The following is a 12177-nucleotide window of genomic DNA, read 5'->3' as shown; positions in this document are numbered from 1 at the left end:
ATAAAAAGTCTCCATCTACATAATTTGGATCATCCTTAAACTGGAGCTGGGGCCGCACAAATTCAGTCCAAGGGCCACAAATGGCCCCCGAGCCGCACTTTGGACACCCCTGCAGTTAATCATGAGCATTTTCACTCCCTTTACAATAAACTATTTTGGATTCAAAGGGTAATCAGTTTGTAAATCATTTTAATTTTTAACAGAATAATGATGCTATAGTTTCCATATAAATTTATTTCCTTAAATTATTTTCTACTTTCTCTAAATTCACCTTATTTGTAAGTACAAACTGATCAATTCTGCAAGTTTAATGATACCCTTTTTCATAAAAAACCTGGTATATATAATTAGAAATTACAATCAGTATGATAAAACAGACTTGTGTTTCAATTATTGCGAGCACATGTGCTGGACTGGCTGACCTTTAGCGCCTTCAGCAGGTTCTGATTCTATACCTTAATTAATGGGCACATTTAAATTAAAAGGCACTAAAATAAAGAGCAGACGTCACAGGAGGAAATGTCAACTCAATCATTTCTCTCAAGAATACAGTACAATGTGGCTTTAAAGAGACATTGGCAGAATAAAAGTAGCTAAAACAGGTAGAAGATTACAGGAAAAAGTTTCCCAGATGGATGCAAACAGTCACTGGATAAAAGATTTGAACATAAAAATAACTGAATCTAGGTTAAACTTTACAGAAACTGATCAGGATAAGGAATGGGAAATGCCTTTCACACTCCCACTGACTCAACATTTAAGACGTGGGTGTCAAAAATGCGGCTCAGGGGCCATTTGTGGCCCACGGACTGAATTTGTGCGGCCACCAACTGCAATTCAAACGTGGTTCAAATTTGTCCTTCACAAGTGATGCAAACAGAGGTATTATTTGTAATCAGGGTAAAACTACTACCAAATTAAATATCTTACATGAAAAAAGTGAAGTCAAACACAAAAGATTCATCTCTTTACAGCTCTGGAAGAAAATAAGAGACCACTTAAAATGATCAGTTTCTCTGATTTTACTCTTTATAGTAAAATGTTATAAATGAACATTGTTCTTTTATTCTATGAATTTCTGACAACATGTATTTGAAATTCCAAGCAAATATTTAGCATTTGCATAAAATGAGAAATGGTTAAAATAATTAAACAGATGCAGAGCTTTCAGACCTCAAATAATGCAAAGAAAAGTTTATATTCATTTAAAAACAACAATACTGATGTTTTAACTCAGTTCAGGAATCAGTATTTGGTGGAATAACCAGGAGGTTTTCAATGGGGTTCAGTGCAGTGGACTCTTCATTTTTCCAGAGCTGAATAACCGAGCTTTTGTTGATCCAGAGACTTTTTTTTAGAAAACCCGACTTTGCTGCACCTGGATCATCTTTTATTTTTTCATATTTTTGTTAAAATTGGCTAAATGTAGCAAGTATTTTGAAATAAAGTGACTCAAATCTTGTACGAAAGGCTAAATCAAGCCCAAAAGAAATTGAAAACTTGATGCCCTTATTTTGATAAAAGCAAAAGTGCAAAATGCTTTTTAAAAACTTTGGATCTATAATGAATAACAGCCATTTCATAAAAAAAAAATCAGTACTTTTTCTTCTATTTAAGTTTATCTTTTTCTTTTTTTTTTTGGTCTTTGACTCGAAAATTTTGGCTCACGGGACAAAAAGTTTGATTTAAGGATTAAACTGAGTAACTTGGTTACTTTTATAGCCAAACCTTTACAATTAGTAGAACCACATTTATCCAGGCTTTCACCAAAAAGCCGACTTCGCTGCACCCAGATCAGCTTTTAACTTCTTAAACTAAATATAGCAACTGTTTTGAAAGACAGTGACTCAAATTCTGCTCTTATTACCTAAAAAAGAAACTGAAAACTACATTTTAGTACAGCAAATGTACAAAATGCATTTTTAAGTTTTGGAACTACAGTGACTAGATTAGATCAACTTTATTGTCCTTAAGGGGAAATTTGTCTAGCAGACAGCAATGACAATTGCAGATAAATGCATTAAAGAAAGTAAAGAAAAAAGAACAACATCCATTTCACAAAAAAGTAGGAATACTTAATTTGCTTGATATGAGTTTTACTTTTGAGTCGACAATTTTGGCCCAAGTAACAAAAGGTTTGAACAGATATAATTACAGCTGTTGTTTAATAGAGACAATGCCAGAGGTCGTTAAAAAGAGCGCCATCTGAACAGTGCGTCTCGCACTCCGAGCGGCGTTACGGATCCGGCCCCAGACGGCAGGAAAGTTGCGGGAACTGTCTGATTGCGATAGAATCAATAACGAAACAAAAGCCCACGTCTGAGAGGAAAATCGTGGGAAGTGTCGCCGAGGGGATGATTAGCATTCTGTATTGCGAGTCCCCGCAGGCCGTCTCCCGGAGCCCCTCCCGGCCCCAGAAGTGAAGAATGGCTGAACGGAGGGGGGAAGGAGGTGGCGGCGGTAAAAGGGAGAGGTTGCGCCAGGCCAGACGGGGGATGCAAAAAGTCAAGGAAGACAGCTTCACAAAGACGGGCATGGTGCTGCGGCGGGGAGGGGCGGACGGTGTGAAATCAGGCAGCGCGAGGGGAGAGCGGGAACTGGGTTCAAGTTCAACTGCAAATCCTCGTGATGAAGATAAAACAGCTGCAGAGAAATCCTGGAACTAAGCGAGGGCAAAGTTTAGTCAGAAACACAAATATTTCATGTGTTTTTACGTGACATGAAATAAAAAACCAGAGGTCAGCCCAGATCTGGTTCTTTCTTTGCTTTTAGCTTTAGAAACAGTTTAATTCAGTCCCAGAAGGAAACTGAAAATGTTTCCTGTGTTTTAAATGAAACTGAAAATAAAATGCACTTTTTGTTTGGTACAGTCCCTGATGTTTACCCAGATTTATTTTACAGATAACCTACAGTATTTATCTAAGTATTTCAGTTACTCAGAATGTTTCAAAAAGACGACACTTTATGTTTGAAAGGTGTTTGTTTCTGTGTGAATGGAGGATTGGCTCCTTTTTTGGTGTGTGGCACAAAAAAATAAACTTTAGCAAACTAATTAACTGCAAATGGTCATTTTTAAAGGTACCGACTAGAAGTGGGTGATAAGGACTTAAAGTTTCATCACGATATTTTGTGATAGTATTGTCATAAAGTGTGACAGTAACTATTTATTACTTATTTTGTGGATAAATATATGGTTGTGACTGCATGGAGCATCGTTCAGAGCATAACAAACATAAATACTAATTTTAAAACACTATAAGAAGTGACGCCAAAATATAAATTTATAATATGCTTCTGTAGTACACCAGTCACATAAAAAAGTATGATTTGTATCACTAAACTGTACATTGAATCATAATTTAAAATTTATTGATATTTGGGATTAATAAAGTATTTTAGAATTAGATTTTTTTTTATTTCTTCTGAATATTTACTCATACTCTCATTGGACAAACTATGGAGTAAATATTAAGAATAACAATTTTGACAATATAGACAGTTTAGTTTTTTTTTTTAAGTCATTAGTTGGAATTTATTGTGACAATAACAAATCAAAATTCTTATCAATAAATGATAACACAATAAATGCTCAACCTTAGCAGACTACTGATCAAAATTAGCTAAAAATTAAAGAAAAATACTTGAGTTAGATTCAGATAACTTAACTAATTTACTCATTTTAGCACTTATTAACTGAAAAAATGTTTGGAATTACTTTTTTAAATTTAGATACTAGAAAGCTTTAGGCAAAGGGAATTTTGATATTTCTGTTTGATAAAAACACTGTTGCTCACTTTCCTTAGAAACGATTCAGATGAATTTGTATCAAATGTTTATTCAGAAAAGTTCTTATCTGAGCTAAAATTCATTAAAACATTTATGTTGCTGCCAGATTGAAACAATTTGAGCCGTTTTATTTTAATTTCAGAGGTTTTTGTTGTTTTTTTTCCTACCGACTCTTTATGGGACAAAAACAAAACGTCTCATAACTATTTTACTGTTGATCACTTTTCCATGTAGTGACTGATATCTGGGTTTTGGTCCAGTTTGTTAAAGCTAGAAAGATATTATTGCCAATAGAAACAAGAAAGTACGATTTCCAGAGAAAAAGCGTGCGTACCATTTTAGTGCAAGGAGTAAAACTGTGGAACAATTTGAATGAGTTGAAAAAATGCTGTACAATAAGTCAATTCAAAACACTTCATAAGAAAATATAATACATTTTTATACATTTTTGAGTTCATAAAAAGGAAAAGATTTTGGTCTTATTGACTTAGAAATATAAACTAAGAAATCTTTTGTAAATGAATGATATTGTAATTAAAATCTAGCAAACAAAACTGTTCAGATAAGCATCTGAATAATTGTTTTATGCCTCTTCTGGCTATTAGTAAGAACATTTTACAATAATAAGTTGATTTAAGAAATAATGCATAAAAGAGATATAACTTGATTTCTTTTTATTTTAAATGTCTGAAATCATCAGTATTTATAGTAAAACTGTCCACAGATCTAAACATTTTATTTAAATGAACATCCCTTCCAAACATAATGTGCAGTTAATAAAGAGCCTCAACATGTCCGAGGTCAAAAATTAAGTGCAACATAAAGAAATGTGACCCCAGGGCAGCTGGACAAAGGTCACATCTCCCTGCTCATGACCTCTCTCCAAAGACTGTGGTGAATGGAGGAGGGTTCTCTCTGTGACTCTCACTGATAGTCTTTTAAATCCACAAGTTGTTTGACCTTTGAACCCTTTGATTGTGGCTGTGCTTCCTGCCAGGCCACTGGGATTTCCCATAAAGACACCTGTGAAATCCTGCTGTTAGCTTTATGTGCCGACACACCCTCCTGATTTAACACGACTAATTTCTGCTAATATGGGGGAAGCATTGTGGCAGAAAGGATGAAAAAAGCTAAAAAAATATATATGAAAATCAGCAGGTGTTCATATGAAAACTATGTGGACAATACAGACTGACAAAAGGCATGAGCCTGTTATCAATTTTCAGGTATTTTAAAAAGTTTCCACTAAAAATTATCTTCATAATGATCCTGTGATTTAAAGTATGAGTGACTTTATTTCTCATCTTCAATGTTGCTAGTTTTAGATGCTTTAGCCTACTTCATGTTGCTCAGCAGGTTCTATTTTAGTGATTTATTTTTTCCAATGCAAATCTTTACTTTGTGTGGCTAATAAAAGTGATGCTCAAAAGTTTGTTTGATCGCCGTTAATTTATGATATAAAAAGAGCCATAATAATAAGCATCTAAATGTGACTAAAATCCACAACAGAACCTGAAAGGTGAGAAATACTCTTTTATAAATATTTAGAGAGAGAGAGAAAAAAGAAGAAAAACAGAGAACGACAGAAGAAAAGAAAGAAACAAGATGAAACAAAAAGAAATAGAGAGAAAGAGAAGAAGAAAGTAAAAACAAAGTGGTAAAAGAAAAAAAAATCAAGCAAATAGAAGAGAAATAGAAAAGGAAAAGAGAAATCATTAAATAAAGCAAGAAAAGAGAAACAAGGAAAAAAGAAAGAAAAAATGAGAAAGAAACAAAGCAAGAGCAAGAAAGATGGAAAATATAAGGAGAGAAAGAAATAAACCCAGCATGAAAGGCAGAAAATAGCAAGAAAGAAAGAAAAAAGAAGGGTAGAAGACAGCCAAACAAGGAAATAGAAAAGAAAAACCGAGAAAAGGAAAAAACAAACTGAGAAAGAGGAATAATGAAATAAAGCAAAAAAGGAGAAAGAAACAAAGAAAGAACAAAGAAACAAAGCAAGAGCAAAAAAGATTGATAAAACAACAGAAAGAAATAAACCAAGTAAAAACCAGAGAAAATATCAAGAAAGAACGAAAGAAAGAAGGAGAGAAAGATTTCTGCTGGAAATTAAAAAAAAAAAAAAAACTTGACTCAGAAAATCTAAATTAATTGTAAATTTTTCAGTCTATTTTTTAAAATCATGTCAGCAACTGAAGAACCAGAGAAAGAAAAACCCGTTTTCTTTCCTGGCATTTCCTAACTTCTCCACAGGGACGAAGAGGTCATGTCCTGATAAAGAGCCTGTTGACTTGCTGGTTTGCTGAGTTTAACCTCTCTGCCGTTTTTTTGATGGGAGGTCAGAGGTCAGGTCTCAGCTGGGAGCGGCGTCCTCGGACATCCAGACAGGAGGTCGGAGCGTGTCGCCGTCCCCAGTGGACCGTGGAGGTCTGCGATTAGGCGCGTGCTAACCAGGCTAACGCTGGAACAACAGACTCCATGTTTTTTTGTGCTGCAGACGCTGCATGGGAAGCTGCTGCCTCAATATTCAGCACCGTCTGAAATTCAGACTAAAGTCATTCACCCTCCACTGAAAGTGTCTGGTGGCTCCTATTGAACATTTTCTGAATTATTCCCTCTCTCTCTCCCTGTCTCTCACACACACACACACACACACACACACGCGCACACGCACACACACACACACCGCTCGATGGGAAAACAATGCGTCAGATTACGATAAATAACAGATCCATCCAGACTAAGACACAGGCACAAAACATGGTGAGAAATCAGCCATGAGTTTGTCATGGCATGGTGGAGGGTCTGACTGCTTAATTAGATGTATAAAAGGGCCGGGTCAGACGGATCAGACAGGCAGAGAAAGGCAGGCGCGATGAGGCCCTTCAGATCGTCTGCGTCACACTGAGGGTGTGTGAGCGTGTGTGTGTGTGTGTGTGTGTGTGTCTGGGCTGTGAGAACCTGTGAACATGTCTGCGTTCTGGCTGTGTGCAGGAATGTCTGCCTGTCTGGGACAGTTTTCTTTTTTAAACAAATTTTAAAAAAAGAAGAATCGTTGACACTCACTACCTGGAACATCTGAACGGGGTAAAAGCTTTTCACTGGGTGAAGATGATGGCAACTGGCGCAAGATTAGGACTGAGAATATTAATCAGATTATTAAAGTAACCATCAACTAATTTAGTAATCAGTTAATCAATAACCATAGTATGCAGACTCAAAAGAGCAACATAGTTAGAACAATAATTAAGCCAAAACTGTACAAAAAAAATCTATAATTTTGCATTTAAGATAAAAAAAAATAATAATAATTTGTCATGCATTTTTAATGAAGCCAGTCTTCAGAGGTTGAAGGTGGCTTATAACGATGCAGGCAAGATGGGCCGGTGCCGGTGAACTGTTAGTATCTGCTCGTTTCAGCTCTTTAATGGCTGCTTTAAGAAAGATTATGTATAAATTTATTTGCCATTTAAACAAGTCTAATAGTAGAATCTCTCTACTGTTGACTAACGTTAAATATAGTAAGACACTCATCTGTACTTTGGTATGACTGCCTCCTGAACGGTTAGGGGATTTTTATGTACTTTTTTATTCTCTTATTTTATTGATTGTTTCTCTTGTTCTTCTAAATGGGATTTGGACTTCGAGACTTCAATAAAATCTACCTTAACGTGCCATAGTTTTAGCTCTTTGTTTTGTAAGACAAAATTCTGTGCAGCTACTAATTAGTTAATCCAAAAATAATCAACACATCAGCACTACACTGTATTGATGCAACCAGAAATGGCTGAGGTTTTCACATGTTGATGGTGAAAATATTTTTAGCTGCAGATCCATCTATTACTACAAATCATCAAGCCTATGAATGCTATTGCATTTTAGGCAATTAAATTTTTATTTTCTTTTTAAAAAAAGTTAATTGGATTATTTGTTTATTTGTATTTTAAAATGTGTTTCTAGTATTGTATAAAAAAAGCTTAAAAATCAGAGAAATGTGCCAATTTTTATCCGATGAATAGTCAAACTAATCACTAGAATAACTAGTAATCATATGTCACAAAGAGAAAAACAAATCTACAGATGATGTGAAGTTGGTAGTAAGATTAAACTATTTTTAGCTCTTATTTCAGTTTTGCTAAAACATAATGATTGATTAGCAGAACTGCGAGACAAATGAATACTTAGGTAATATTGAAATACTCATATATTCCATCACAGAAGAAAATGAACCAAAACAGGGAACTCGGGTCCACCTAAAAACCTGGGTCAGCACAGAGCATTCTGGATAAATACAAGCAAAAGAAACGCGTTAGCTGGAAAAATAGGTTGTTGCTTTTAGCCAAAAACAAAAGAGAAATCCTACAACCACTAAGACTTGACGCCACTCCATTTTTGTTTTCATCTCATGAAGAAGGAAGTTGTGCTCAGTGTTTTCATCAGACGTTTTTTCTGTTGTTTCATTCAGTAGTTCTTGGTGCAGCGCCACCACAGGCAAGGAGGGGAACTGCTTTTCCAAAGGGGTTGGATCATTTGATTCAGTGGAGTGTGAAAGTGAACCACATTAGCTGCAACCGGGCCTTAAGGTGAAAACACCCTTCATTACATCTTCTTCCAAATCTTTGCTGTACCCACTGCAGAGAGGACTTCCTCTGGACGTCTTTCTTCGTCCATAAAGCTCAGAAAACATCACATTTCAGAATTATGACCTTCTGTTTATGGGTCTGTCACACAGAATCCCAGTCAAATGTAGCAATAGTTATGTTTGTAACACAACAAGATGTAAGAATACTTTTGCAAATCACCATATATGTTAAAACCTGAGAACTGACAGAGGGGTTTCTTTCTTTTCAGAGCTGGTGCTTAAACAACACCGAGTGTGTCTGAAGAAGTCATTAACGATCAAAACAAGTCAGAATCACTTAAAATAATCACTTATTCTTACCCACTCAGAGATGCTTCTGAGCAGACATGTCCCAGTCTGGAGTCTGTGGGTGAGAACCGACCAGTAAGCCTCCGCCTCAGCTGCAGCTATTTGTTATCTGAGACACAGAGGAGAGGTCAGAGGTCAAATAAGTTCACAGGAACTCCATGCTTTCACATGTTAATGCATCGCAGCAGCACATTAAGAAAACACACACACTCGGTGGTGATTCTAACATGGTCAGAACAGAGTTTATTTAAATCAGCTTGACAGACACGTCTGCTTAACTGGTAGAAACAAATGACTTTCTGTCCTTGTTGCTCAAAATAGGCAGAAAATATGAACATGAATGAGATAAATGATGATGTTCCAGTTGAATGACGGAGAAATGGCTCTAAAATGTACATTTTTACACATAATTTTCAATTTAACAATCCAAGCTTCACCTTTCAGTTTAAATCTACCTGATAAACAAGATTTTGATGTCACAATGCAGCTTTACTCATAGAACAATTTTACTCAATATCAACATTTAGTTGTAGTTTAATATCAAAATACATTAATAGGAAATAGTTTGGAGTTTGGAGAACAGAAATGCCTGAAATCCGAAAAGATCTGAATCGGATCTGGACCTCCAGTCCAGACTGCCCCCTGCTGGACATGTGTGGCTCCGCAGCTACAGGGGAGACGCATCCGAGCGCGGATTAAATCAGCAAAAAACTAAATGTTTCAAATGCTTTCATGCCAAAACTTACATTTGATTTGTTTTAAAATTATTAGATCAACACTCTTGTAGCAGCAGTTAAAAAAAAAATAAAAAAGCTAATTAAATAAAGAAAATTACCAGACTTTTCTGAACGAGCTCAAGTTTAAAAATGTTTTTTCTTCAATAAAGAAAGACGCCAACATAAAATAAATTTCACTTTACAGGACAATAAATGATGTTTCTATCCATTTATGTTTCTAATAATCTGTCCCGCTTTTAGAAACAGACATCAAGAGAGAAACCAGCATGTACACTTTACTTTTATCTGATTTTTCTTCTAAAAAATGTGAAATAATTCAATATACTACAGAAGAAGTTTTCCATTATGATGCATTTAATGTACAGGAAAGGAATCAGATTTTTAAGTAGTTGACCTGCAGCTTGGCTGATTTTATAAAGTGGCAACAGAGTCTAAAAAGTACTAACCAGAATCTGTGAATTTAAAACAAAACATGTAATTAGGTACATAATTTAAATAGACCTTAGACATGGTTATTAGACAGTATTTTCACAAATGTCAGAGCAATTTTCTATACAAATTGAAGCTCAAGGTGTCAAAAAATAATAATTATGAAATATGTAACCCTTAAAGGAACCTTATACAAGCAAAAGTCTACATTTCTCCCAATGAACTCGATGCTTTTCATCGAGTGTAAACCTTAGTTTATAGTTGTGTCAAAACTAGAGGAAGAGGGATGCTGCAAATACTTACTACAAACACACACACACACACACACACACCCCCACACACACACACACACACACACAAAACAAAACACATTTTCCCTCCCAAAACTGGAATTCACAAATGAGAGAAGCAACAAAGGTTGTTTGTGTTCCAGCGGGCAGCAACGTGGGGGTGAAGGGTTGTGGGTAACGCTGGTTGCTGAGGTTCCCAGCCAGCTTGGCACGCCTTTCCAACCTCTTCTAGGGCCTTTTGTGTTTTCCTTTTGCAGGCGGGTAGGAACTAGGTAGTTAGTTTTTACAACTAGTATTGGTAAATTCAGAGAATATCTTCTGTTCCCAACAAAGAACTTCAACCCTTAATCTATAAACAGGAAATTTGCCCTGAAATAGAACAACAGGATCTGATTTGATCTACTCTCATTAGATGAACAAGGAAGTGGGGATTTATATTCATACTTATATTCCCAATGAAATGAAGTTATATTCACTTTACTAGAAATAGTCTATCAAACATTTTAAAGAAAGGATTATGGTATTAATTACTGAAATCATTCGATGAATCAGAATTACTCTATCCTATCTTAAAGATTAAAATAAACAGCTCCAATGAAATACACATCTCTTATTTCTGAGTCCCAGTATCTCCAGCTCACACCACCAGTCATTTTCTGGTATTGACCGCTTCACACTTGGGGTGTGAGGAGGTGGACCCCCAATTAGTGAGCCACGCGTCTGTAGAAAGCAAAGCCCTTAAAGACTAGCCACTGTTCACTCCTCTGTGACCTTCTGACCCCAGGGTCATAGGTCTGAGTACACTCCACCAATCCCAACATCTGGAGGTAAGTTATCAGCTCTATGGCCTAAAGGACGGACACCAAACCTTTTCATTGGTTAAATGAGCCTGTTAAAGGCTTCACAAATGGAGTCCTAGTGTTCTTTTATTTCTTAAGCAAGTCCGATAAAAATGGACCTCTCTTTTATTTATTTAAGGTGGTCTGAGCCGAATCACACAACAAACCCTGGTGCATTTTAATGGGATTTTTATGAGCTAGACCAATACAAAGAGGAGAATAATTTAGAAATGGAGGCATGCCTTTTTGAACAAGGTCTTTACCAGTTTTTCACATGTAGAGGCTAAAATATTTGCAATAAATTAAGATGAATCGAAATTCTATGCCACAGCGTCATTGCTCTTTCTGTAAAATACCATTTCATCAAACATGGCCCAACGCTGCCATCTGGTGGCAAAATCCGTCCATGCAACTCTTAAAAGAACATTTTTTTTATATCCAAATAAACTCGGAAATTATCGGAGCACATATAGCTAAATAGCACAAACTATAAGTACATCATTTTTCAGTAAACAAAATTTCTTTACTCATTTTAAAGGGTCATTTTATGCAAAAGAAGCATGAAACCTGCTCCTGGTTTACCAAGTGCATATGCGCATTTTCATGTTTTTACAAGTCTTTAAAGTCACTTCTGATTTACACACACAACTAAAACTTACCTTTAGCAATTTCTTTCTATCATATCCAACTTATTTTAAATACTCATTGATGCGAAATTAAGTCGGTTGCTGGGAACAAATATGGCCGCCGAAAAGCTAGACCGTCGAGTTGATCAAGATTCAAGCTAGCTTAAAGAGAGCGAAATTATTGCCTCGTTTTAATCCAGTTAAAAGCTACAAAACAGTATTAACTGTTAATTTGTCTTGTTAGAGAATATAAACAAAAAATTAACCTCCATTTTTTTGTCACCTTCTCCCACTTGGAAAGTCAGAATTCCTGTAGCCGCTCCTCACCTCAATCTTCTATTTACCTCGGAAGTTGAAACTCTAGGAATGACGTCACACCAGAGGTTAGGATTCCAATATGGCGATGCCTAAATATTCATTATTTGTAGTACCACTTGCAAAGATTGTTTTAAGTAAATCCCAGACATCAGGCATTGGTACCAGTTAGCAGTTCATTAAACACTTTGGTTTTAGAGTGATTTAGGCAGTACCTTTCTTCGAAAT

General features: G+C 35.8%; 1 long non-coding RNA gene across 3 annotated transcripts in view; it reads right to left on the bottom strand.

The window, feature by feature from the left end:
- The window catches only part of LOC106958775 (uncharacterized), a 25346-nt gene extending 13169 nt beyond the window's left edge, over positions 1 to 12177 (bottom strand). Inside the window, exons 1-4 of one of the 3 annotated variants that reach the window (XR_001427217.1) lie at positions 12165 to 12177; positions 11901 to 11953; positions 8726 to 8822; positions 2089 to 2662 (exon numbers count right to left, since the gene is read on the bottom strand). This is a non-coding gene — a long non-coding RNA (uncharacterized LOC106958775). Of the gene's footprint in view, positions 1 to 2088; positions 2663 to 8050; positions 8065 to 8725; positions 8823 to 11900; positions 11954 to 12164 lie in introns of those variants that run through there. The other 2 variants (XR_001427215.1, XR_001427219.1) reach the window with 2 other exon arrangements.

This window comes from Poecilia latipinna, unplaced genomic scaffold, assembly GCF_001443285.1.
Source record: "Poecilia latipinna isolate Pla-1442-1.1 unplaced genomic scaffold, P_latipinna-1.0 Scaffold49, whole genome shotgun sequence".
Lineage (NCBI taxonomy): Eukaryota > Metazoa > Chordata > Actinopteri > Cyprinodontiformes > Poeciliidae > Poecilia > Poecilia latipinna.
Note: the sequence above shows the minus strand (reverse complement) of the source record. Positions and strands in the feature narration are given on the sequence as shown.